Here is a 23,090-nt window from a genome sequence, read left to right on the forward strand (position 1 = left end):
GCAGGGAAGGCAAGCCTCGCTGTCTGACCCCTGTGTAGTTGAGTCAATAATGTCTACCTTTTCCTTTTCCTTTCTTCAATCTTTTCCTTTGCTTTCCCAGATGTTTGCATGCAGGATGCTTGCACACGTAGATGCCTGCACATCATCTTCCCAGGTTCTTGCCTTTAACTGAGGCAGACCCTTTGTTTCTCCTGTACCTTTTGTTGCTTTGATGCTGTAATAATGAAAGCAAAGGGAACATCTTATTCCTACAGTCATACATTCTCCTGTGGGCCCGTGGAAACTTGTAGCAAGGAAGAACTGATAGTTCAGCTTCATAGAAGTAAAAGCAGCGCTCACTGAAACACTGTAGTCACACACCAACATACCTATGTACTAACTGAAAGATTTAGGGGGAAAAGGAAAGGAAGGGAACCTTTGCTGTCCTGTGAGCAGGTAAGAAAGCAAGGGGAGTATCCTTCACCCAGCCTGGGCAGGAACCAAAAGGGTGCCCACTGAAAGAGGTAAGAGTTGAATAGAGTGATGTGCTTCCAAACGGGGTAGGAAATCAAGGGGAAAGGATAGTTCATTGACTTAATGGGATATCACTGGATCAGCCACAAGATTTTACTAAAGTAGCACTTGCTGACTGGCAGAAAACATAGCAGCAGCCCAGGATGAAATTTTATTTATTTTATTTATTTATCAAATTTGTCACCGTCCATCTCTTCCCACCAGAGGGACTCTGGGTGGTTTACAACAAATGGCAGCACCGGGCAGTAACCAGATGCTGGAGGGGAGGGGTGTGCCAGGCACTGCATCCAACTGGAGTTGGTGCAGTCACTAGATCAGAAGGAAGTTTGCAAGCCATCCACTTGGAAGGGCCTACAAGGGAAAAAATGGGGGAGTCACTTGCAGTGGGGTGGGAGTGGGTGAAAGATGACATCATCTTTCCTGTGCTCAGGAAGCAGTGGATGGCCCGTAGTGGTGATGGAGCAATCAAAAAGTGTAAATTTGCCCCAAATGTTGGTATGTTCTAAAGCTCTGCATGAACCTTATGTATTCATACCATACTGTTTGAGATGAAGAGCTAAGGATTACACTAAAGCTAACATTCAACAAGGGTGTTCGTTAGAGGTGTCCTCCTCTAGGCACCATGACACCCAAATCATAAGATGTGTATTGTAATGATGTGGATGCACATTTTGACACCACCTTGCCCCATGGATATCTATGCTGTTCACAATTATTTTTTATTAGAATTTGAAATAAAATAGTTCTTGGATACATTTTAAAAGTAAAAAAAAAGTTATTTAACATTTAACTAAAGCTGTTTTCATGTTTCATTTCTATCTTACAGGGCTGTCAGCCTCACTAAGCCACGTGTAAGGTGTATGTTGAATATGGTTGCCATGCTTTTGCCAATGATTAGTATATATGAAGATATCAATTCCATAAAGCCCTATAATCATGTCTTGTACACTCAAGAGTTGCAAGGTGGCATTGTACATGATATACACCTAATAATTGCAGAATAGTAAATGACTTTTCCGATTTGCTCTATGGAATCTCAGTGGATTCTGAGACTGGAAATTCTTGGAAACAAATCACAAGGAAACTGTAGCATGCTCTGAAGTCAAGTTGGAGAGGTGCCCTTTCAAATCTTCAATCTGCCATCATTTTTGTTGGATAGCAGGGGGACAACTATATTTTTCCACCCTAATCTACTTCATGCTGTTGATGATAAAACACATGGACTGAAGAGTATAATGTAATTTGAAGGCATTAATATGATTAATGAATGAACATGCTACATTAGCAGTAAGTATCAATGGCTTGTACACAGAAATAGGAAATGTTTTTGATTAGTCATGGGGTCAAATTTCAGATTAGTTTTCTCCTAAAGCAGAGATGCCACCGTGAAATTCTAGGACAGGCAATCAGATCTGACAGCAAAATATGAATGACCACTAGACAGCTGCAAAGGGTTTAAATATTCTGAACCTCACTGCTGCCAACTAGCAGTGAACTGGGTTTATGTAGCCATACCCTGGCAGCCATAACCTAGGTTTGCATGTGGTCCCCGCAATATTTTGGTGCAGCCCCCAGAGCCCCATTCAAAGTTGCTGTCAAGTTGCAATTTTTAACATAAGAGAAAGAGAAAAGTATCACTAGTATGGAATGTGGGGCTGAACATGATGACAATGTGTTAAAAGACATGTCTGCTTTAATGAACTGATGCAAAGGAACCACAGAAGTCTGAAGAAAAAATCAACTGCTTTTAAAAGGTGTCAGGCTCATCCTCCAGCACATTTTGAAACCTAATACTGAACCTTTCCTGGAGAATTTTCAAAGCATGCCCAGCCTTAACAAAGAATATTGTATTAAATATACTGAAGTAATCAAAATGCACTTAGTTGTATTAAATTACATTTTAAATCAAATCAGCTTTAATCACCATCTTTCTCCTGCTGCTTCTTTGTTCTGGCCCTGCCTCTTTCTTTGAATGTGGCCACTGGCACACCACTCAAAGGTCACACTGAGCCTTCTGCCTCGGGAAAGTTGTCAATTCTTGCCCTAAAGTAAGAATAGGGATTTGATGCTACAAATCCAACTATAGCGGAAGGCTGGTTTCAAATCTATTTTAATGCAAGGGCATTGCAAAGGATCAACATCCACATCAGCAAGAGTAGTTAATAACGTAGCTGAAGGTCGAACCCGGGTTATTCCACCACATGTGTGACAAAGAGGCGAAAGTAACACTACACCCCTTACAAGCACTTCCAATTAATGCAGAAGCTGAGCCACAACCTGCATTTGTCCTCATCATTCTTCTTTAAAGTAGTAAGCTGTCTGATTAGAGATTTCATGCACAGACAGAGCTGCAAATTAGGTTCTGTAGTGAAAGAGAGTAAAAAAACAAAACAAAGAATCACAGCATTCTGGCAGAAGTGCCACAGAGAAAGGATAAGAAAATATATTCACACCGGGCGGTGGATTATGACAAAACGTAACAGAAGATTTTCCACTAATAGGAATGGGAGTTTGACAGAAATTGTTTTTCTGAAGAATGGTTACTCGTGTACTTTTCTTTATGATGAGACTAAATGAGACCCTGAGAGCCAGTTCGGTGTAGTGCCTAGGGTGCCAGCCTAGTACCCAGGAGACTGTTCTACTTCCACCTTGGGAATGAAGAGAGCTGGGTGGCCTTGGGCCAGTCTCTTTCTCTCAGCCCTAGGAAGCAGGCAATGGCAAACCACTTCTGAAATCTTGCCAAGAAAACTGCAGGGACTGGTCCAGGCAGTCACCAGGAGTCAGGAGTGACTGGAAGGCGAGATGAAAAAAGATGAAAGGTCCCCTGTGCAAGCACCGAGTCATGTCTGACCGTTTGTGGGGATGCCACTTTTGTGACATTTCCTTGGCAGACTATAGAGAGGGGTGGTTTGCCATTGCCTTCCCCAGTTGTCACCTTCCCCAGCAAGCTGGGTCCTCACTCTACCACCCTCGGAAGGATGGAAGGCTGAGTCGACCTGAGCCGGCTACCCGAGAGAGAGTCCAGCTTCCACCGGGATCCAACTTGGGTCGTGGGGAGTTTCAGTTGCAATACGGCCACCTACCACTCTGCGCCACACAAGGGCACACACACACACAAATGAGATCCTACTACAAAGTCTCAGGTAAGCAAATGTAGAATTGCAGCCCCCCCCACACTTAATTTTTTTGTTTTTTGCAAATAAGACCTTAAATATCTGCATCTTTTACATACCCCAACTGTAAGCTGATCATCCCACTGTTTGGGTACAATAAATATGCTGACAATCTTCACCTTCCCCTAGTCTGATTTAAAAACAGTTTGGGTGAAACAGACTATTTTCCCTTTTTGGAAAATTCCCATGAGTAATTTTCAGTTCTCTTTGCATCCTGCGCACTCCCAGTCAATCCCTATATTCAGATCAGAGCAAGTACGCACACCATAGCTTGGTGTTTATGTATGAAACATCCAAACATCAAAAACAGTTAACTGGCAAAAATGGGGCAAAAGGCAGACAAGAGCAAGGAGAGAGACATGAACAACAGACAGGAGATAAAAGGGCAGAGAAATTAATATCAACTATCTATGCTATCTACAGAACTAAAAGCACAGAACTTTCCAGAGAATACTGTGAGTAGTGATTATGGACAGTCCCAAAGGGAGTGGGAATTGCTGATTCCAGCTTGAACCCTTTTATGTACACAATGGAAGCAGACTAGAGAAAGTTGGATACCTCTCCTATGCTCTGCACCAGAAATGAAAGAACTTGGTGGCTGGGGATGATGTATCCAACACCCTTGATATTCAGATTAAGACATCCCACCGAAGTGTTACAAGTGGTTCGCTCATGTAGAGCAATTGAGGATCAAACCGCACAACAAATATGTGAAAGAAGAATGAGCTGAGAGAAGGGGAAGTGGTGGTTGGATTTAACTGATGAGGTCATCAGAAAAGAGAGAGGTGAGAAATTAAAAGAAAAGGCAATGCATTTGAACTTAATAGAAGCAAGCAAGGTTTGCCTGGATGTAGAGATAGAGAGAGGTGTAATGAATGGTATTGGTATAAACTAGATTTAGTTAGATGCCCTTTTTTTCTTCTTAATCTCATTTCTTTAATTTATTTTTGCCTGTTTTCTCACTGTTTTTCTGTGCTTTGCATAATGTTCCTTAGCCAGAAAGAGAATAGTTTGTTTGTGGGTGGTGGTGGTGGTGGGGAAGAGAAATGGTATTTCTCTTTGGACACATACATTCAAATGCAGAGATGTGCCTGTGGCTCTCAGAACCCATCAAAATGCTAATGGTTTATTTATTTATTTCAATGTATATGGCTGCCCATCATGCCATGGTCACTCTGGGCAGTTAAAACACAACCAACAACAAAATGAAATATGTAACTGGCAGCCAAGGTAAAACAAACAAACCACAATTAACATAACCATGTCATGGGCTCCAACTGATTATCTAACTCCCAAGCCAGGAACACACCCATGTCTTCAAGGCCTTATGAAAAACCAATAGGGTTTGTGCCAATCTGATCTCCAGGAGGGGATGATGTTCCACAGGGCAGGTGCAAGTTACAACACGATAGAAGCAAAAACTGCTGAACACATGGGAAATAATCATACTATATTGGTTAAATTCAATTCAGTCCAATTTCCTTTCTACTTTGGCTTCAGCTATTTTTTCAGCTTGGCTTAGCTATACCTACCTTTTAGGCTATGATCCAACTGTGCCACTCAAACTCAAAGTGCAGCCCTTGGTCCAAAACAGGTGGTGCAGTCGAGTTATATAGCAATGGCGTTACAGCTGTGTACCAGAAATGCAGAACACTTTTGTGAATGGCAAGTTGTAATGGTATGTGGGAATGACCTTGGGAGACTGGGCCCAGAGATGCTGCCTAGGGAACGGTCAGATAAGAGACAGCATGGTCCTCAGCTGGATAGTGGGCGGGGCAAGAGGCTCAGAAGAGGCCCTCCCTGGTTTCTCGGGGTGTAAAGAAGATGGGACTTGTACTCTCAGACTTGCAAGATTCTGTTAATGTAGCCTTGCAGTAAAGTAGAATTAGCTCATCTGGTCATGTTTCCTGTCTGGTCCACCTGGTAAGGCTGACAGAAATAGATGGGATCAATGTTGGGAGGACTCAGTTTGTAACCTGTAAAGTATAACCTTCAATCCTTGAATGGAATTAAAGTTTGATGGACTTGTACTTTCCCAAGCATATGCAGCATACTGAGGATTACTGGGCATCACATGGTAATTTACAGGTACCATTACATAGTAGAATGATTAACAGAGAAAAGAAGATGGATACCATTCATAAGTATCTTATGAACAGATATTTAATTCTTTGCTTGAAATGAAAGACACATGATCCATTTGCAGCAATTGGCAAAAAAAGCAGCAAATAAAAAACATACCTCTAAGCCTAATGTCCATGAGGCCATGTGAAAATATGACTAGGTTTGTCAGTGGATGATTGTGGAGTCCTTGGTGTTCTCTGAGCCTTGTTGTTTTCTTGCAGACGTTTCATTGCCCGGCTAGGCAACATCTTCAGTGTGAACAGGGAGTGGGCCTTGCTCTCTGTTTATATACTGTCCAGCTTGTGTATGATTGTTATTATAATAGTTATATAGGTTAGTACAACCTCTGTGCATTTGCAAAAGCGAACCTGTTATTTACGCAGTAAGACTGGGAATACAAATGATGAAGTTGGAGCATGGGAGGAAATAAATTAATAAAGCATGAAACCTCAATCTTATCCCATAGACATTGTTAATAATTAAAACCCAATACATTGGAATGCATGCTTAATAAGAGCATTAGAAATTAAATTAGTTATTTAATTGCCATTTTCCCTGCTCATAATGTCTCTATGGCACAGGGAGAAGGGACTTCCCTTTGCTCATTGTTCATTCATTCTTCATGAGCAGTAAGTGCTTTAGAATTCCTGCCCTCAGTTTATCTGTTTGACTGCCTAAATGCCCACTGCCAAAGTCTTTAGGTGGAGTTGAACCGTAATTACTGTATTTTCATAAGCTTCAGACTTCTGATGTAGAATACAGTTTAGTGGAGCCTTGCCCAACCTGGGCTTCTCCTGAGTGGTGGATTTCAAAACTCCTAAATCCCATGCTAGTTATGGGAATTGCAGTCCAGCATATTTGGAAGATAACTTAAAGAAGTCTGGCTCAGTGAGCATCTCTAGGTCAATTCAGAATTATATCACATTAATACAGTATAAGCTTTTCAATAGATCAGGAAACACATTTTTCTCAGCCCAGATCTGGAACCCCATTGTTCTCTAGATATGCATGAAAGATGGAGAACCCTCTCATGCGTCCCTGAACACACCTCTCCCAACTTTGGAAGGGGGCTGCAGCCCCTGTCCTGCAATAGGGTTTCCAGACCCCTTTATTTTGGAATTGGTATTCTACTATCACTTGTGCGATACAAGGCAGTGATGAAACCTCACCCAAGTGCACAAAAATCCAGGCCTAAAGAAAGGCCCATTTTCTCTCAGTAAGAACTAGGTAAATATGCAAGGCTAAATATTGTTGGTACTTTTGTTGGATTTCATTTATATTCTGAACTGGAATCAAACTTCTTATGCTCTCAGTTCATAAGGTTGTCAAGTCATTATGGGCTGGGTGATTTCTGAACACAGTAAAGGAAGCAAGAGTCGATAAAGAACAAAATGTTATTAACCTTATTTAAATTAGCTGACTATTTTCAATCACTCTTTTGGTGATACAGTACAAGTATATTTTACAAAAATGCAGCATTTCAACAATAAACTCATTGTCTTCATCGGGCAAGTACAAAATAACGGTCAGTTAACTGTAGACATCTGCCCTTTTCCTCTATGTATTCTTTCTTTCTATATGATCAGTTAATCAACAGTAAATAAGATACAATACAAAAATGCCTGAACAAGATAGCGTTCAGCACACCAAAGGACCTGCAACAAGGTGACCATCTATTAGTTTCCCATGTCACTGTGTAAGAACATATACACAGGAGAAACACAGTGGACACTATACACCAGGTAAACAGAATAAGGTGTAATGATTGCCTATTCCAATAAAAGGAGTCTCATCAGTAATTACTAGAGAAAACTAATTTATTGAATGAATAGTATGCAAAGTACGAAGAAAGCTGAGAATGAGCAAAAGCGCGCCAAATACAAACTAAATACCCTCGCTTCAAACCCAATCCCGCCCCTCGCCCCACCATAGCAACCACCCCCTCCCAGGTGTTGGCAACCGTCACACATCGGCCTGGGAAAGTAACCTTGAAGACATGTCATAACCCAAACATACATTCCTGCAGAACAACAAGGAGATTACAGCCTGGCACGGCTGAAATTCCCCTCCCCGCAAATGACAGACACGGAACAGGAGAGTGACATGTGAAACGTTACGATGTATTCAAACCATTGGAACGATGAACATGACATAAGGTAACGCATTAAACCATCCAAACTATCAAAACAGTAGACTCACTGCCTTTGAAGCCAATAACTCTACAAGGAAGATCCAAAAAGCAATTAAAATGGAAACAGCCCAAAAACGTTTGGAGAGAAGAATGTTGAACTTTGAAAGGCATGGAATGCAGAATATCTTAGATGATCTCAATAAAGGACCAATCGCATGACTCAGTTACAATTAACTGACCATTATTTTGGACCTGCCTGATAGTGACACTTAGTTTATTGTCAAAACCCTGCATTTTTGTACACTACATGGAAGTAGTACATTAAAAAATAAATATTGATGTGACTGAAATAGTCAACAAAGTGGATTTAAATAAGATTCAGCAAGAGTTAATAAACAGTTTGTGATATATATTAATTATCCCCTTATTCTAGAGCATTTTTTCCTAGCCTGCAAATCTGTAGACTTCAATTCCCAGAATTCTCCAGCCAGCAGAGCCATTGCTGAAAATTCTGGGAGGTGAAGTCTACAAATCTGGCTGTTGGGGTTCTATTTGCAAATGTGTGTCTTACCAAGAGCCTTTATAGGATAAAACAAGTGTGAGGCATGGTGGAATGGACAGTTTAAACAATATAGCTTTAGTAACAAAGAGTATAAGCAGCAACAACAACAACAATTTTTTTTGCACTTAATGTTGAAGAGGAACATTTGCTAGAATAATTATGAGATGAGGCCTGCTTGATCTCAAAATATTAAACCGAACATCTACAGTCGGATGGGGTTTTGCCTGCTCTAACAGGAGACTTCATTACATATAGGGCAGAAGCACATACTCAGTAGAAATTCTTGGGATTATCTCAAGACTTTTATGAATATTATAGAAGTTACAGAACATAATTTTAACTAATTATTTAATTCAGGATGAGTGCACATTACAGCACTGTTACTATTTATAACAGAGGGCCAGTTTGGTGTGGTGGTGAAGGTACCAGGCTAGAAACCAGGAGACCGTGAGTTCTAGGCCTGCCTTAGGCACAAAGCCAGCTGGGTGACCTTGGGCCAGTCACTCTCTCTCAGCCCTAGGAAGCAGGCAAGGGCAAACCACTTCTGAAAATCCTTGCCAAGAAAACTGCAGAGACTAGTCCAGGCAGACGCCAAGCATCAAAAGCTGACCAGATTATCAATAATCTGATAAAGGAATTTTCCAAAATGCCTTTGGCAGAATGAAGTTTGTGCAATTACTTTGAGTTTTTTCTGTCTTTGTGTATGTGTATTTGTTAGTTGCAGGTAGAACCCAATTATTTTCAACAAAATGGCAACAACTTACTTTAAACAATTTTCCTTCAGTTTATTTCACCCCTCCCTGTTTCCTATTCAGCTCCATACAAATTCTGGAATGTCTTCACCTTTGTGCTAAAGCTTGCACATTCTGTGAACTGATCCAAGATTAAAATTTTATAGGCATAGATTCAGCCATGTAGTCTTCAAAGTTATAAATCTTACCTATTACCTTTTTAAAATATATATATACCCAGCCTGCATCTGCGAATAAACAGAAGGGGAGACCCCAGAGAGGGCTAAGACAGACTCTGCCATTTTAATCTGTATTGCCACACACTGTGCAATTAACTAATTGAGTCTTTGATTTTATATGGAGCGGAAGGAACTGCAGGGAGACTTTTGTGGCTGCCTTAATGAGGAGCAGTTAATCTTGCCTTTTAATGGAGCTGAATTTAGAGTACAAGTGAGCACACAAAGGTGCTAGTAAATAGTTTTGCGTTGTCAGGGAGGGAAGCACCAAATCAAATCTCCCAGGCCGCAGTCCTCAGCCCAGCACTGTTCAGTGTTTCATAAATTACCTAGAAGGTGGAATAGGAGAAGATGACAGCAAGTTAGGCGGATTGGCTAATACATACCAGACAAAATTCACAATTCCAAAGGTTCTCAGTGAGTTTGAACTTTGGTACAAACCCACCAGGATGAGGCTCTGTAGCAAGAAGTAGAAGATCCTATATCTGGATGGGAAAAAGAATTAAAGGCACAGGTACAGGACTTTGAACTAGTGTGCATGACAAGGTCAGTGTCCTAGTGAACCACCACTAGCAAGCCTGCTAAAATTGCAACCATTAGCAATGCAATCTGGGTTGTGCTGAAATAACTGTTTCCAGCTCACAGGAGGTAATTGTTTCATTGTACTCTACACTGGTTAGATTACAGGTAGTCATCACTTAACAACCATTCATTTAATGATGGTTCAGACTTACAATGGTGCTGGAAAAAACAACTTATGGCCAGTCCTCACACTTACAACCATAGCATGGTCACATGATCGCCATTTTCGACCTTCCTGGCCAGCTTCTGGCAAGCAGAATAAATGGGGAACTTCATGATGCACTTAACGACTTAAATGCCTGCAGTGATTTGCTTAATGACTGCTGTGAAAAAGGTTGTAAAATCGGGTTGGATTTGCTTAATGACCACTTTGCGTAGCAACCAAAATTCTGGTCCCAATTGTGGTTTTTAAGTGAGGACTACCTGTACACTTCAAGTACAGTTCTAGTTCTGAGCTCTGCCCTTTAAAAGGGCCATGAAAAAGCTGAATCACAACAGGATAATAAGTGCAAGCTGAATCTAGAGATGAAGCAATGTGAGAAGTTGTTAAAGGAACTTGGCATGTTTCATTTGCAAAAGGCAAAACTATATGATTGCAGTTTACAAAATATCTAAACGGTTGTCATGTGGAAAGGTGTATTGAAATGGAGGAAGGATAAGAGCTAGTTGATATTAAAAAAAGGATTTAGATTATTACCAGAAATGTCCTGTTTGTAAAAGCTGTTAAACTAAGGAACTGCCTGCCTAGACCACCTCACTGAAACTTTTCAAATGGGGACTAGGTGGTCATCTGTTTTGGACAGTTTCGTGGATCCTTGCAGTGAACAGGGATTTGGACATTATGATCTATACTTTTGCCATCTCATACATTCTCTGATTCTATGATTGAGGGGAGCAACAATTGTTACAATGTATCCCCTAGCTTTCTAGATGTTGGAACTCTCCAGAAATATACTGATTATCTCTGATCAGCAGACTCCATTATCCATCAGAGAAATCATATCTCGCAATATGAATCATGGGGGGAAAAGTTTATCAGTGTGAGGTACAATAAATGATTCTAGATCAGCTCTCCATAGTAATAAAAGCACTTGCAGTTATGACGATGCACCACTCAATTTCCATGGTGGTAAGAAGAAAATAAATTATCTACTTCATAAATACCTTTCACCATAGCTGTGATAAAACTGACTTTTATCCTCCATGATTACCAAGGTTTATTATTTGCTTCTATTTTAAAAGAGCAGCAAATCCCTCATTTGGGGATTCAGCAAAGCTCTCCTTTCTATGCATATTTTCTTTTTCTTATGCTACAAAAATTAGGTCTCTTCTCTTTCCATCCTGATTTGTTAATTACTGTCTAATAATCTCTTATTGTCTGAAAATACCCAAGAGGAAACTGCTTATAATGTCCAAGAGAGGTGTAAATTAGAAATGAGTTCTTTCTAGTGTATCAACATTTAAAATATTTAACTTTAATCAAATTTTATCCTTATCTTCAAATAAAGTTATTAATTCACTGTAAGTTGTAGAGCTTTTGAAATTTGTGTAAGATACTATTGGATTGATCTCAGGAAAATCTACAAGATACCATATTATGTCTGTGCTAAGGTACTAATTTGTTTCTAGGTGAAATATAACCCAATGGTCACAGACAACTGCATCAAACTGAGGTTTGATGTTAACATGATGACATGTGTGTTACAACATCATGATTCAAATCCCTCCCATATATATGTGCACCCTGATGTCTGATGCAGGTATGTATATTGCAAGTTTTGCCTCATAACATCATGATGTTTCATCAATTGCTCCTCTTGCCCTCTCCTTGCAGATACTCATTGTGCTGGTTGTTATATTTAAAGTACTATATTGCTTGGATCCTGTCTCTTATCCCTACCACCATCCCATTAAGTAATCTGGGGAGGTTCACCTATTGAAATCATGGACTTTTTTTACAGCATGATTTTTTGACCCTTGCTTGTTTGTTTGTTTTCTCCTTTATGATAATATTTAATATTGATATTCTCAGACAATATATTCTTGAGGGCAGTAAAGCCTCTGGCTTTTTGATTTTGGAAATAAAATTGGAAATGGTCTACCAGAATCTTGTAGTTAACACATGTATGGACTGTTTTACAAATGGGTTGTTACAAATGAATGAATGAATGAATGAATGAATGAATAAATATGGGTTACAGTCGGTTTTCTTTTATGTTTGACTCTGCAGAATTCTGTACACCTATTTTTAAATTGTGTTGTGGAGTTTCCTCTGGTTTTAGAGTTCCATTCTATCTATTTCTGAAGTAAATATTTTAATTTTAAAAGCAAAAGTCCGGCTATTACAAACTACCAACTGTTTTGCACCAAGCTAGAAACCAGGAGTCTATGAGTTCTAGTCCTGCCTTAGGCATGAAAGCTGGCTGGGTGACCTTGGACCAGTCCCTCTCTCTCAGCCCAACTCACCTCACAGGGTTGCTGTTGTGGGGAAAACAGGAGGAGGAAGGAGTATTAGGTATGTTCCCCACCTTGAGTTATTTATAAAAATAATAAAGGCAGGATAAAAAAAAAAAATAGCCCAACTCACCTCACAGGGTTGTTGTTGTGGGGAAAATAGGAGGCAGGAGTTTTAGGCATGTTTGGTACCTTGAGTTGACTACACACATGCGCACACACACACATGGATAAAATAATAATAGTAATAGTAATAATGAATTGTCCAAAAAATTGTGGGTGGTAGATCAGGATCTACTAGTACACATCTGAGTGGTTTCAGTAGTTTAGCTAGTTTCCAATCTTCTATTGTTTAATAGGACTATTTTGATCTAAATAATGTTGTTAGGCATAGATTTGGGATGGTTAATGCAGATGACCCTATGTATGACTCTGCCCTCAAAGTGAATAACCTGCCACCCCTTAGCTATATGGGTTCCCAAGCCCCAAAGACCTGGAACATGATTTTGCTTTGGTAGAAAAGCAGGGACACCATTTCCTCCCATTTTGCACTAGGAAGCACATAGAGGCTATAATATGAGCCCTAATACAGGCACATTACAATTAAAATCAAGGAAGCAAATGAATCATCCTCCAACTCTCCTAAAAACCTTTCCTCATCCATGCCGAGCCTTGAATCCCACTCCCAAATGTTAAACATGGACTTCCTTTGCTAATGGTTTCATCTAGGCAGAAGAAAAAAACAAGAGGATCTGCTATCCTAGACTTGATCCTCACCAATAGGGAAGAAGTGAAAGTAGTGAAGATCTTGGGCAGAAGAAATTGCTGCTCTAGGACTCATGATACTGAGGAATTGAAAGCTTCTGAGCATTATCACATCCGTGCCTGGAATTTAGAGAAATCAATTTCAATAAATCAAGGCAAAACCTGGGCATGATCCTATTGATGGAAACACTCAAAAGCAAGAAGTTTTCTTAAAATGAGAGAGCTATTCTATGCTGAATAAGAAACCAATACAAACCACATGGGAGTATCTAATGAAATCGGGGTTACTGTATATGGAGCTTTCTGATACAACCCAATTAAAAAAAGACATCTATAGGAAGTAGAAGGAGAAAGAAAACTCCATGGGGATCTGCAGGGGAACAAAGGGGAGCAAATGATGATCTGTGTGTGATGCATGAAACAACCTAACACAGGAAAATAATGTGGTTTTATGCATGGTGATGTCATTGTATGTATATCATTATTTTGGCATAATCATTGTTTGCCATGGATGCTGCTGGAGAAACCATCAAGGACACAGCCGAAGAATAACTAAAACCTAAAATGGTGCTACAGGATAGCTAAAAGGATGAATGGGATGTAAAAACTACAAGAAAGGAATTGGTGGGGATTACATTCCACATGAGAAGAGGAGTAAGGAAATAGAGTGGGTGGGGACATGTGGCCCACTGAAACGTTTGAACAGGGTTGTGTCTGAGGCTGCAAGATGTTGAGTTAGGTGTAGTCTTGGCTTATTTCATGACTCATTTTCTAGTTTAGAACTGGGAGCATGTTTTTTATTTTAAATCTCAAATGATAGTTCTGAATTATATTGAAAACACTGAGTCAGAGGAGTACTTTATTGACTGGATTGTTATTTGCTTTAGGAAATAATAAAAAAAGTAATAATCATGGTTTAGGTTTATATTGGCTATTAATGTTGCCCTTGAGATCGGAAGAGGACAAACTAATTCAGTTTGAGACATTTCAAGATTCAGCTGAGGGGACGGAGAGGGGAGAGAGAGAGAGAGAGAGAAAGAGAGAGAGAGAGGGAGATTCATTCTATAGACTATAATATGAAGTTTCAAGATGCCTATAGCTACTGCTGCTTCATTGGGGCGGGGGAGAAGGGACAAAAATAGCAGGGACAGTAACTCCTTTGGAGACCACTAAACTCGCCAAATTCCACACAAATGCCTTTAAAAGTTTTGCCACAATATTTTTTTCCAAATGTTCCCCCCTTACCTCTTTCAAACAGAGATAGAAGCAAAGAGGACCACCTCTATATTATCTAGAAAAGAACTTAAGTTCTGCTGAACTAATACAGGAAAATGTCAACATAAAGACTTTAAAAATATGTAAAAAAGATTGCTCTTGTTTTTTCCACTTCCTTTTTCAAGGAGCCACGTTCTGAAAAATAGCCAATAACTTCCCCTTTTACTGGCTAGTGGGATGCCAGGCTGGGTAGGGCATATTGTTGAAACTTCTAGGCAGGACTCCAGGTTTATGGTTTGCTGGTAACAGGCTAATCTTATTGGATAGCAGAGGCAGCCGAAGCAGGCTAGTCCACTGCAATGTGATGCTATAAAGCTAAGCAGGCCACAGAGAGAACAGCTAACACAGAGAAAATAGCCTTCGTAGCCTTGCCGTACCTTATTGTTGAAAGCAGTTGATGTTTGGTGAACGCTCATGTTAGTCTGTCACTCATTCACTCATTGTGGAGAGATGTAAACCTATCTCAATCATACAGAATTTAAAAGAGCTCCAAAAATGTGTAGTAGATTCTTCAGTCCCCAGCCCCTGTTCAGAATGCTAACAGTGGGTTGAATTCCCAGTTGGGTTGGCAAGACCAATATCAAAGTGTCCCATTCCATCAGCACAAGAGACACCAAAGTTAAGGCTTGTGCACATTAAAGAAGCAGAGAATTAAAGTGAATGTAGGCCAAAGCACTGTTAGCTTTGCTCCCCCAAAATAGCTCTGATAAGCTGAGAATAGAGTGAGGCATTGAACTGATTGATTAGCTGCTCATGTCAACACCAGAGAGCCCATCACACCCTCAACTCTACCTCATTGTTCTCCATATGAAGAAAACGAAGTTGCAACATTGTCCATTGTCTATAACAACTCCAGAAGCAGGACAGAACCCACTCTCTTCGCAGCAGATCTCTAATTCAGTTTGAAACTGCTTAGATGCAATGATTCAGTGGAAACTTGCCTTGGAAGCTTTGCCCAATCCCTGAAATCAAGCGATTTCATCAACAGGGCCAGGAGATTCTGTGCAAAAAGAGATTAGGGCACTGTTAGTTGTGACTATATGTTGACAAAATGCAGCTATCAACTTGCTTCTCCTTGGGGTGCTAATTGCTATAACTATTCTATTTATTAGATCTGAGTCGGGGTGGAAAGTGAGAGAAAGATGAATTTCTTTTCATCCCAAATCAAATCTTGCTTGCAAATCCAACTTTTTCAGGAGAAGTTTTTGAGTGATAGAGGTCTGGCCATTTTTTTTCCCACGCTCCTCATAGCTGATCTAGGAAAAGGAATCAGCGTTGGGATTACTTTCAGTGAAGAGTCAGCTAAAATGTAATATATAAAATTTTAACTAATAATCTCTTTTGCTGCTCTCATTGGTTGGGAGGCGACAACCTACCAAGTAAATAATTAGAAGTGACAACAGCACAATGAGTGATTTGTGGACCAAGTTTATCCGCCTCAAGGCAGTTTCCTATCTCTGACACATTTGTGTTTGTTTCATGCTCAGTTGTTTACTAAATTCCCTCAAATTGGCCAAAATTGGTATTGAATTTGTGTGGTTAGATTAAATTAGGGATTTGGGAGACTGCAGATGGCATGCTTAATCAAGTGTTGTTAAAAGAATGTGTAGGTTGCTGGTAGGTTTTCTGATTGCTGATGCTAACTGGTGTTATGCTGAGTATCTCTCTTTGGGATGAGACATCTTGTGGGATGCTGCTGCTTTTGAAAAACCATCTCCCTCTTTTGGGGCTGCTAATACAAGATGGACACATCCCATCTCTTTTTCAAACACAGTTAAATAAGAACGCCTTAGGATATAAGGTTTTCTTTAGGAAAGAAAAAAAACCCTACTAATATTTCTTAAAACATTATAGTTTAGGATGGCTGTCTTTTGCATAGACTTTTTAAGAGCATGGTGTATCCAGATCTCTCTTTAATTCCCCAGCCTACCCTGTAGAAATTCAGCCTAGCCATGATGACCTGGCAGATGGGGCCAGTAATAAGTTTGCTACAGGTGCTTCAACATACCCAGATCAATGCTGGGGTGTGTGTGGGTTTTTTTTTTTCCCCCTTCTTCTTCTTTTCCTTTAACTGAACCTCCAGTTCAATAGTCCTGCTTAAACATTAAGGTTCTATCCAATCCATGTGGATTGGGGAACAGCCCTTCCTTTCTCAAAGTCAAGTGGAAGACATACCTGAAGAGGGGTTCTCCATGATTTTAGTGTGATTGTTTGTGAAAGGGAACCTTTATGTATGCATGAACACTTCCATCTGAGCTGGAAACTTCTACTACCTGAATTCCAGCATGAAGTCCCGTATCAAGAATGATCGAAGGGGAAAAAAAGCATCATTCACATTTCTTAAAAACTGTGTTTCACAAGCAGTGAAAAGATTGCATTGAGGCCTCCTTTATCTGGCTGAGGAACAAATCACTGGATCTCAAAAACCTTCTAACTGAACTGTATTACATGTCCCATGCTTTCTCTCAGGATTCTCTGGACTGGTAGCCAAAGAATAGCAACCTCTTTACTCTTTACTCAGCTCTAAGACTACAAAGCCTGTAATATGGTATAACTATCAGTGAAGTGCATTGTTAGTGAAAAATGGTTGATTCTAAATTAAGGTTTTAACCTCTTTGACCTATTGGATCAATTCAGAGGGTGATTTAAAAGAGCAGCTTGTAAAGGAGCTCTTGCATACTCAATCATAACCATGTCAGGTTTTTTTCCATGAGAAGATCTCAGAATGTCAGTAAACATCACTGAAAAATGAAATTTCAGCTTGGTTGGGAGTGATAGATTGTGGTAAGTTTTTTTTCATAATGTTACTTTTCATGTTGATTAGCTATCCCTGATTAACTGTATCCCATACTTGTATATTATTATGCTCCGCTCTATTGTGATACAGTGTAAAAGGAAATCTAAGTATATATCCTCATAAACAGCACTTTGTTCATCTTTCCTAGTTTCAAACATGAAAAGGTCACCTTTCTGTTTTAATTATGAAAAGAGAAGAAGCTTAACTATCATTGTTAATGTGTTATGAGATGCTTAGTGCTTTCTAGTAGTACTGTGCTGAACATTTCTCTGGCATTACAATAGATCTGATCATTCTCATTCAATATGCTGGAAGAAGATTGGGCTTATAAACTTACCTGAACTACAAAGAGACCACAGGATGAACTACATCACCTTCCTTTTTCAAAGCTCATAGCAGTTCCACCCTCAGTATGTGTTTCCCTGCCAAACTATTCACCACCCTTCCCACCCAAATGGATTGGACCATTAAAATGACTAAAGACATGCTATCTTCAGAGTCTGGTATGAAATACCTCTCTCTCTCTCTCTCCCTCTCTCTCTCTCTCTTCAACTCCAAATCAGCAAAAGGTCACTGCATATCACAGAGGAAATGCATTTGCAGCCTTGTTTCCCACATTAACTTGATTAAGATAAAGAAATAACAAGAGGAAAAAAATCCTTCTAATTTTGCATTACTTGAAGATTGGCTTGTTGTGTTTTACATAAAGTCAGTTTTGGCCACCCGGGAAAACATTTTTTTCCTCCACGTCTTTAGGCAGGTGGCTTTCTGGTAGTCCAATCTTCTTTCTTCTCAGTCTCAAGGAAATTTCAAATCTTATTTTATTATTGTGGCTCATAGAGTGTTATGATCTAGAATGGCATCTGATCTTTTATAAAGAATTTCTTACAGATTTTTTTTTCTGGTACATCACTTAATGTAAGGAATGAAAGCCAAACATAAAGCATCCCTTGTGCTCTGATCTTGAGCTGTTTACAGGTCTCCACTGTACCAAATCCTTCTCACTTCCTTCTCACTAGCATTCACATAGAATTATGAAAGTATAAAGCTCTAGGGTGGCCACGTAAAGACACAATGAAGTATCTATTCTTTTAAGACCATCTAAACTGGAGACCCTTATTACGCTTGTAACAATTAAATCCATAACCTCGTTATGTATTATAAAAAGGCATGATTCTTTGGTACAACCTAAATCCAGTACCATTCAATTCCATTTAATGACTTAAATTTTTCTAATAGTATTGGAAGAGGGGGGAATCACTCACTATGTTCAACTACAGAGGTGCAGACTTAATTTGCGACTGGAATGCCTGGGGCCACATTCCAAGGAATAGAGAGAATTGTGTAGAGTGCTGCAGAGATGGCCATGGAGAAACTGTGCAGAGGTGGTTTCAACAACCAGTACACAAACATGTTTTAAGCCTGGGAAACAAGGAAAACATTAGGAAGGAACTTGGAATGGTTCTACTGTAACTCTCTGGGGTATGAGAAGAAGGGAAGAGAAAACCCAGCCAGGCTTCCAAGAGTCTGTTCCCAGAGCCTTTCTCAATAAAGGAGAGGTCCGGTTAAACTTGTAGAGTCTGTTTCCTGGTCTGACCTACCTCAAAGGACTGACAGATCAGAACCTTGTTGAAAGGATTTAATGTAATACATACAAATACCAGTATGTAAACATGAATGCAATTGCTATCTTTATTTAGTAATTTTCCCCTTCTAATTTGATACCACCTTTTCACAGGCTCTGGGGCAGACCATCCAAGACTTTGGGGGGACCATATGTGTCCCTGAGGCCTCAGGTTGTGCAACATCTCTTCTGGTGTGATCAACGAGGACCAGTCGATGCATTCAAATGTATCATGTGGCAAATTGTTTCTGATAATGGATCATTTTCATTCAGCGGAGCTCAGAGAGGGGATGAGAATGGTCCTTCATATTAAATATTTTTGACCTTTCAAATTAAAAAAGTTTTAAAAATGAAGAGCCTTGTAGGGAAATAAGTAACTTAAATAGAAATATTCTAGTCTTTTATATTCAAAGGTGGTTATCTTATTTTGTTATCACAAGGTACATAAACTTGCAAATCCCATTTATACATTTTGAAATGGTACTTCTGGAATTCTACATGTGGGATTCATCAACATCAGGAGTTAGAAAGTTGATGCTATAGAATAGGAGTAATATATCAGCTTTCAGGGTTGGTATGAAGATGGAGGAATACTTCAGGAAGTATTGTACAAACATTTACGGTCTTCAGATAAATGATCTTGTCTAATACAAATTGTAATTGCTTGTCTTATGGTAAGGTTGCACAACTTAAAGCAATGGGGTTGTACATGCTGTATTATACTTTTTAATGTGATAGAAGGAAATTATTAAATATATGGAAACAATAATATTAACTGTAGCTAATTAATTCACTTTTGATTACATTCTAATTAAGTAAAATCAAGTATAGCTTTTTTTTTTTTACTCTGCCTGCCTTCTAGAACATGGCCATCATTCAAAGGCCAAGTGTGAACTTTAGTCTGAACAAAATTATATACTCCTGATGTAAGGTGACCACAGAATGATTTTGTCATACCATGTGAACGAGTGAACTAAGGCAACCCAAAATTCTGGATTGGGCTCAGATGTGTAAGAGACTCTCAATTCTCTTTGGCTAGAGGAAGGGACTAGGAGGCAATCTTTATGAATTTCTCTTCCTGCTGCAGCCCCCTCTGCATTCTGATATAACAGTTTGGAGGACAGAAAGGAGTAATGCAGGAGGTGTCTCTGGGCTTGCAAAAGAAAGGAAAAATAAATGCAAATTATCTTTCCCATTCCTTTATAAGAAACCTCTGCTGGCTCCTAATAAACCATTTACAGAAGGAATTAAGTAATTCCTCCTCCAGTGAAGTCTCCTGCCTCCAGTCCTGAGAACTTGTCTGGGGAGGTAAAACCCTTAGCTACCCTTCTTTCCCCAACCTCCCCTCCCCCCCTTAAAGTCAGCTGGTCCTTTAAATAATGTTTGGAACAGAAATGGGAATATCAGCCTTGCAGAAGATCTTCTAGAAAGGTCAATATTCCCCTGACTAGGGGAAAAAAAAATAAGCTGGCTGCCAGGTAATGCTCGATTCCCTCCAGCAGCCAAAGGACCAATGTCACAAAGCCCATGGCTAGATAGGAGGGGGTAGTCATGCAATGGGACAATTGGAATCTTGCAGGTTGCCAACCCTCTTCAGAATAGTCACCCAGAAGAAGACTTGTCCTATTTTCCAATGGCAAACACTAGTTTGTGGCTGGATCATTTTACCTGGCTTCAGCGGCAGGTGAGTCTCGAGACTGAGGTTCTCAGCTGTGGGTGAAAGGTGAAAGGTCCCCTGTGAAAGCACCGAGTCATGTCTGACCCTTTGGGGGGACGCCGCTTTCGTGACTTTTTCTTGGCAGAGTATAATGGGGTGGTTTGCCATTGCCTTGCCAAGTCGTCACCTGCATACTCATTTTACCGACCCCGGAAGGATGGAAGGCTGAGTCGACCTGAGCCGGCTGCCCGAGAATCCAGCTTCTGCTGGAATCAAACTTGGGTCATGGGGGGAGTTTTAGCTGCAATACTGCCGCCTACCACTCTGCACCACATGAGGCTTTTCTGAGCTGGGGATGTGTTCTCAAAAAACAGTAAGCAAGCCATCTTAGTGTTGCAGCAAGGAGGTTCTCTAGATGAGCCCACAGTTAGAGACAAATGACACCTGGGATAACATGAAGACAGCCTGATAAGGTCATGTCCTTTAAGAACGGTTAGCAAGACATACTCATGCCATGTTTAGAGGGACATGAGAGCTTTTTGTCCTTACTCTGTCAGTACAACATCCAAGTGTTCCTGGGTTAGCTTCCCTCTTGCCTGTAGAGATCGATACACTCCTCAAACCCTTATGCCCTCATTCTTACTCCTAGCATTTGGTGCAGCTTTTGGGTAATTTGCTCATCTCATCAACTTTGCATCACAGTTTTTCTCTGCCTAATAAGTGGCCTTCATTTGCTAGTGGCCCAGTGAGGGGGGATAAAGGAAGGCATTCCCTGTGACTTTCTCCACTATGTACACACACTACTTCTTCGGTAAGTACTTGTACAAACAAAATGTCAATGGATTGCAATAACATGTGCTACCTAAGTAAAACACTTCTCTCTGAAATCCAACATTAGGAAGAACAAAGGCAAAAATTATGAATAACCTCATTGTATGCCTGATGTGCCTTGCTTGGAACTGTAGTAAGAGATCATATTTGATTCTGCCCTGGGAGAATAAAAATATATCCCAGGAGAATTCATTCAACTTAATAAATGTAATTATTGATTTGAATACCTCATGTCAGTTCTACTCAGTTTGCCGGTGAAAATCCAGCAAACCATCATGTTGCATATATGTTCATTATTTCTCAATTATTATTATTATTTTTTTTTAAAACTCCACTTTTTGTAATAAGTGTCTTTAGGCAAGATGGCAAGTTTTAATCTTGGCCTGGAAACAATCTCCTGTTGCTGGCTAATATTGCTACAGTTGTCACCCTTCCCCAAGGCAGGTAATAATTTTCCATATTTTAAAATGTTTTAATCTAAGGTTACTGAAGGATGGGTTAGGCCACTCTAGGGAGACGCTGGAAAACTGCAGGCAATGAAGTCCAATTTCTTTCTAATTCCCAAAGTCCAATGCTTGTATATTTTCACTGGTAAAATGAACTAAAATATAAACTGACATCCTGCCCTACCCACATCTTCTGTAGTTTTAAACAGATCACTGATTAGATTAATATTGTCAGAGGACCAAATGGCTCTATTTTCTGCAATTCATTGCTGCCACCATCATCATTTTTCACTAGGATCTCTCACTGGAGATGCCTTGTAACGTTTCCCAATCTAGTATCTTCTGGCTATGTGGGACTTGAACCACCCCTGACTACTGGCTGTATCCTCTGGGCCTGATGAGAGTTATAGTTCAAAACTTCAGAAGAGCAAGAGCTTGGGGAATGTTGTTAAAATATTATAGGTCCAGATAATATAATTTCTTCATTCATCTTCCAGTTTTTTTCACTGCATAGATAACAACCATGGAATTAATCTTTCTCCTACCTTTAAATCTCAATCCAAAACCCATCTGCCCATATAGCAATCTGTAGTGGCAGCCACAGGGAGGTCAAAAAAGGCAAGGTGGTGGCCACAGCAGTGTAGCTGAAATCCTGTCTCTTTCATACAAGTGTGGCTTCACTTGGTATTTGGTTGTGCTGCTGTAACTACCATCCTGCCTTTATATTCCCCCTGCAGATGCCACTGGTAAACTGCATGGTGCTCAGCATGGATTTCTCCATGGTTTGGGTTCTATATGCACAATGTCTTTAGGAGGCTTATGGTTGCATCATTTTCATGGAAAGCTGTAAGAGCAACAGTGATCTCTTGTGGAGTGAGGCTACTGATTTAGATCACCCTTTTCAGCAATCCAGTTGTCTACCACAAAAATCTCTGTGATCCACTGCCAGTTTCAGGCTAAGAGTACAATACTAAAATCTGTCCCAACTGATTTCTGGAAGACAATGATATCAGTGAGGAATTAAGTATGCTTCACGTTCTCTAGCCTGAAATCATTCACAGGAAGTTAGTTTACTTCCACTGATTTCAATAGGGGATCTCTGGAAGTAGTAAGTGTCAGTCAATTATGCATGCAGAGATTAAACACTTGTATTCTTGTCTTAAGGAAGCTGGTAGGATAATGTTGAATC

The 23,090-nt window shown here is 40.0% G+C and overlaps 1 long non-coding RNA gene across 1 annotated transcript in view; it reads right to left on the reverse strand.

Annotated features, from left to right (window-relative positions):
* The window catches only part of LOC134487188 (uncharacterized), a 732,234-nt gene extending 711,275 nt beyond the window's left edge, over nt 1–20,959 (reverse strand). The window contains exon 1 of the long non-coding RNA XR_010066834.1: nt 20,820–20,959. This is a non-coding gene — a long non-coding RNA (uncharacterized LOC134487188). The remainder of the gene's footprint in view (nt 1–20,819) is intronic.
* Nucleotides 20,960–23,090: the final 2,131 nt, after the last annotated feature.

Source organism: Candoia aspera, chromosome 1 (genome assembly GCF_035149785.1).
Source record: "Candoia aspera isolate rCanAsp1 chromosome 1, rCanAsp1.hap2, whole genome shotgun sequence".
Classification (NCBI taxonomy): domain Eukaryota; kingdom Metazoa; phylum Chordata; class Lepidosauria; order Squamata; family Boidae; genus Candoia; species Candoia aspera.